Here is a 6,271-nt window from a genome sequence, read left to right as displayed (position 1 = left end):
CAGTTGAGACTGATGGGGTGCCATGCCCTGGTCCCAAAGTCTATTTTTGATACTCTCTCAGGACTTCCTTGCTATGTTCCCCTCACCATTCTATCGCATGCCTTTAGTGTTTTGCCTCGGTGTGGTGGGGTCAGCTCGGTCACCCATCCCACACTGTGTCTCCAGTGCTGTCCCATGTAGGGCCATGGGTCAGTGCAGGATGTTGCATCTTGCAATGGGGCCAGCCATATGGTCCTCTCTGTGCATTGACCACTCTCAGCAGAGCTATTGTCCTCTAAGCTTGATGGGCCAAACCCATAGCAAAAGAAGAAATAAAGAGGGTCATCAAGAAGCTACCAACAAAAGAAGTCCCTGGACCAGATGGCTTCACAGCAGAATTCTACCAAGCATTCAGAGAAGAGTTGACATGAATCCTCCACAAAGTATTCCACAGCATAGAAAAGGATGGCAAACTCCCAAACTAATTCTATGAAGCCAGCATATCTTTGATACCCAAACAGGGCATAGACTCCACAGGTATAGAGAATTACAGACCGATATCTCTGATGAACATAGATGCAAAAATCCTTAACAAAATATTAGCCAATAGAATACAAAAGTACATAAAACATATCATCTACCACGACCAGGTAGGATTCATCCCAGGGATACAGGGATGGTTTACCATCTGAAAATCCATCAATATTAGACACCACATCAAGAAGAAAAAGGATAAAAAACCATATGATAATATCCATAGGCACAGAAAAAGCATTTGACAACATCCAACACCCATTCCTAATTAAGACACTCACGAAGATAGGATTGGAAGGTAAATTCCTCAAGCTGATACAAGCTACCTACAAAAGGCCAATGGCCAACATAATAGTTAACGGAGAAAAGACAAAAACAATCCCACTGAAAAAGTGTACAAGACAAGGATGCCCCCTGTCCCCACTTCTATTCAATATTGTTCTGGAGGTTCTGGCTAACAACATAAGAGAGCAGAAGAATATCAAAGGGATCCAAATGGGAGAGGAGGAGGTGAAACTATCGCTATTTGCAGATGACATGATCCTGTACATTGAAACCCCAAAAGCTCCACAGCTGGAGTACTTACAGCAGTAGACAAATATGGAAGAGTGGCAGGATACAAGATCAATAAACAGAAGTCGGTAGGTTTTCTATACACATTGGACAGGACCATGGAAGAGGAGATCAAGAAGGAAGTACCCTTCACAGTAGCTAAGAACAAACTGAAATACCTGGGAATATATTTGACAAAAAAAACTAAAGACCTATACAAGGAAAACTATATGACCCTACTACAGGAAACCAAAAGCGACCTCCACAAATGGGAAGAACATCCCATGCTCATGGACTGGAAGGCTCAACATAGTAAAGATGACAATTTTACCTAAAGTACTTTACAAGTTCAAGGCTATTCTGATTCAAATGCCAACAACCCTCTTCATAGAATTGGAAAAACTGATCACCAATTTCATATGGAGAGGGAAGAAACTCAGAATTAGCATAGAACTCCTCAAGAAGAAGGACAAAGTTGGAGGACTCCCCTTACCTGATTTTAATGCCTATCACACAGCAATAGTGGTCAAAACAGCATAGTACTGGCATAATGACAGACACTCAGACCAGTGGAAAATAATAGAAAGCCCAGGAATGAAACCATCAGCATATAGACAACCAATCTTTGTCAAGGGTCCCAAAATCATCAAGTGGGAAGCAGATGCCCTTTTAACAAGTGGTGCGGGCAACAATGGATATCTACATGTAGAAAAATGACGTTTACCTCAACCCATGCACAAGAATAAACTCAAGGTAGTCACAGACCTAGAAGTTAAACCCCAAACCATCAGGACCATCAAGGAGGGTATCGGGACAAACCTATTTGACTTCATTAATGTTGCACCATTGTCTTCAAAGATGAAATTTCTAGAAAACAGATTCCTGGATATATGACATTTTACCAGTACAGTGATTCAAACAATGATAAAACAATACTATCAAAAAAGAACGTGTTCTAGAATTGTATATGGTGACAATTGTACAACTCTCCTTGATCTTATTGAATTGTGAGATCTGAATTGTGTGACATGTGGATGAAGTGCTAATAACATGTTAAATAAAATTATATCACCCCCTAAAAACAAACAAACAAAAACAATACTATCATGTATTTAATCAATACCAGTCAAACTTCTAAGTATTTTTCAAATAGTAACTAATTTAATCTAAAAACAAGAACACATAAGCAATATATAAGTACATTTCAACATCTATGTCAAGCTACAATGCTATATATGATAAAGTAATACCTACACACTTATAAAAGTCCAGTTAACACGTCTATTATTTAGTTTATGGCTCCAACCTCTAAAGACAATGATGATGGAATTGAAGAGCTATACCCAGTTCTTCAATCTAATATTAATCAAACATGCATCAAGGAGAATTCTAATTAGAGTGAAATGTAAAACTTGGAAACAAGAAGGATCAGTAGCTGAAACAAATAATTTTGGTAATATAAAACAGGTGAAAAACTTGTGATACAATTTTGCGATACCAATCACTTCTTCACTTCCGATGTCTTTTTTCAGTAACACAAACGCTAATGATCCTACAGACCTCACCAGAAGAACTCACACAGGAATGAAAGTGACTGTGTCTGCTTTAAATAATAATGGACAAGCCCAATCACATCTACCTAAAGCAAGTGTTTGGCCAACTTAGGATGAGAATATTGGTTGTTCAACTTGAAAATGAAGAAAATTATAACAAGTGCATGAGAGATAAAGTATTACATTAAGTGTACCATACTTGAATGTCGAGACTATCCCAAAACAGAATCAACCTTTGAAGGCAATGACCAGGTGAGTTTAAGGATGGTGTAAAAAACATCATACATGAAGAAAAGAAAGGGTCATAAAAACAAGCAAACAAGAAATACACAAAAGATCAAAGCAACTCTCAGAAGTAATACTAACATTTTCTCTTAAAAACAGAGTAGCTGAAAAGTGGAAGAAATGATGAAGTAACGGAGCGCAGCAGAATTTTTAAAAGGTAGCTCAAGAAGAACATGTGCTAAGTAATGCTCAAATGTACTGTATAGAAGTAGTGTACAAAAGGTATGGACAGAAATGTGCAAAGACATGGAGTCAGAAAGCCCAAAGAAGAGAACATCCAGCACATCTCAAGCTGCAAGAGCTAAAGTGAAAACAACACTTGAAATTTTGAAGGGTTCTATGGACAAAATGCTGATTGATGGAGGAAACACCAAAAGAAGACAGAAGGAATACACAGAGTCACTGTCCCAGGGAGAACTGGTCAGCACTGAGGCCTTTCAAGAGGAAAAGTACCAATAACAATTAATAAAGAAGTGCAAGTTACATTAAATATGTTTGCAAAAAATAAGGTTCCAGGAATGATGGAACAGCAATCAAAATGTTTCAACAAACGGATGCAGCACAGGAAGCCCTGACTAGTCTATAGCAAGAAAGTTGGATGACTACTACTTGGTCAAATGACTAGGAAGGGTCTCTATTGATGCCCATTCCTAAGCATTTAAAGGTAGCCTCCTGGTTTGAAAAAACATTATATATATATATTAGTACGAGAGAGAGAGAGAGAAGTGGTGGGTAGTGGTTATGTGTTGGGCTACCATCCCCCAGGGTAGGCGATTGAAAATCACCAGCACTTCTGCTAGAGACAGACTGAGCTTTCTACTAGCTAAAGAGTTACAGTCTCAGAAACCCACGGGGGATCCCTATCAGTCAGCATTGGCGTGATAGCAGTGAGTGTGGTGTTTATATATGTGCACACACAAATCTTTAATGTGACATCTGTTATTAATGTTCACTTATAAATTTTAATAGATAATATTTGTTTTATATTTTAATTCCATTGTTTTCTTTAATGCACTTTCCAGTTTACCGTATCTGTTAGATTTCCACTTATATTTCTGTGAGTAGCTTCTTCCTCATTTGCCGTCTCCATTTGATGTTTGCACTCAAATGTTTTAACAAATGTTCTAGAACTTTCCTTAAAGATTTAGAGATTTAATGTGGAATCCTGCCTAACACCCCACTCACAGCTAAACACTTAGGTAGATTCAGGAAGAATCCACAGGGCATGTTACTGAACAAATGGATTATTTTATGCAGATATTTGTAGTGGGGAAAAAATCACAATTTAAAAGTAAAAGAGTCATGAAAATCTAAATTGCAGAATTGACCGAAGTAAATTATAAACTTAACAAAGAAGAAATAGGCTCTCAAGTCAATGGAGCTAAAACAAAGCTGCAGATACACTGCCATCACGTTGATGCCAACTCATTGAGACGCGGGCTTAGGATAAGGTAAAACTCGTTTCTGAGACTAACTGTATGGGAGTTGAATGCGCCGTCTTTTTTCTCAGAGAGCTGCTGGTGGTGCCCAACTGTAAACTGTGAGGCTAGCAGCCCAAAAGACAACTGCTATGTCATCAGGCTAAAGTTAAGATAAAATGGATTCAAATGTTGGCATTTCACTAAAGACAAAATCAAAATGCACGACTTATGAATAAGATCAACTATCACATTAGTACTGTGAAAAATAACACTCCTACACATTGAATACCATATTAGTTGTGTTAAAAATTAGCACTATATTTGCCTGAGCAATTCTAATTTACTATATGGATCCCGATATGTTATGGATCACAATGAGATGAATGGAAATTCTAGAAAGCTTTACTGTGCGAACCTGTACATGGACCAAAAGCGAGTTCAAACAGACCAAGGAATACTGCATGGTATAACATCAGGAAACATGTGTTCAGGGTTGTACTCCTCTATATTTTTTAACCTGTCTGCTAAGTAAATAATCAGAGAAGTTGAACTATATGAAGAAGAACACGGCATCAGTAATGGAAGCAGCTGTCATACCAAATTATGGGATACAGATGACACAAGCCTGCCTGCCTAAAGAGATGTGGATTTGATGCATTCGCTTGTGAAGGTCAGAGAACTGTAGCCTTTGGTATGCAGCTCAATGTGAAGAAAGCTACAATTCTCATAAATGGACACATAGACAACATCAATGTGAACACACCTACCAATTTTAGCCCAACGAATAACAGCTATTGGTCAATAGCAAGTTGTGGTTATTCAAATCAAGAGAAAAAGCGAAATAGCCAAGGATTTCATTTTGCTTTGATCCTCAATCATGACTCATGGAAGCAGCAGTCAGGAAATCAAGCCACATATTACATTGGGAAAATCTGGTGCATAAGACCTCTTTAAAGTGTTGAAGACCGAAGATATCACTTGGAGGACTAAGGCGAGGCTTCCCCAAGCCCCAGCACTTCCAATAAGCTTATATGAATGTACAATCTGGAAAATAAAGAATATATGAGAATAGTTGATGCAGTGGGATTATGGCATTGGTGATGACAGTATAGTGGACTGCTAGATTAAAAAATAAATCTATTTTATAGCCAAAATGTTTTCTATCTATCTCACAGCCAAAATGCTTCTTAGGGAAGATGACAATACTTTTTCTCACAGGCTTCGGACAGCTTATCAGGAAAGTCCAGGCCCTGGAAAAGGATGTCATGCTTGATAAAGTAGAAGTTCAGCACAAAAAAGTGATGACCTTGAAGGAGAAAAACAGGCAGAGTGGCTGCAATAATCATGCCAATATAACAAGTGTACAGAGAGTGCAGGACCGGGGTGTTTGCTTCTGCTGTATGTAGTGTCACTGTGTAGCAGCCAATTTGAACACAACCAACAACAGCTATTGGTCAACAGCAAGATGTGATTTAAAAAAAAACTACATTGGGATGTGTTTGAAGTATTGTGAAAGGATATATACTGGCCAACTCAAATGTTTCTCCCTTTTTCCATTAATCTGGATTGTCAATTATAAGAGAGCGAAGAACCTGCAGATGTAATAAGAATTTTTAATTAAAATGGAAATGACTTTATTTATAGGATCCATGTTTAGATAAAATGGTAGGGATAAAATGCTGTGAGAGTAAATAAGAGTGCAAGATTAATATGTGTAGTCTTTTGGAAGGCAGGTGATGATAAATGATATTAGACTATTTCTCTGTAATATTGAAGCTTGTCTGGAGTAATGTTACAAACAGACAGAGAGGGATTGGGGCACAATATACCCTTTCAACTGTTACAGATGCCCGTAGAAGGAATATAGAGGCCTATATGGGATCAGACACTCAAACTGAAATCTGATCAATGCTAGGCAAGGATATTGCAGTCAAGACTGAAATAACA

The sequence above is a fragment of the Echinops telfairi genome, unplaced genomic scaffold (assembly GCF_000313985.2).
Source record: "Echinops telfairi isolate 266 unplaced genomic scaffold, ASM31398v2 ScPeMD7_7;HRSCAF=31, whole genome shotgun sequence".
Taxonomy (NCBI): domain Eukaryota; kingdom Metazoa; phylum Chordata; class Mammalia; order Afrosoricida; family Tenrecidae; genus Echinops; species Echinops telfairi.
This window is presented reverse-complemented; position numbering follows the sequence as displayed.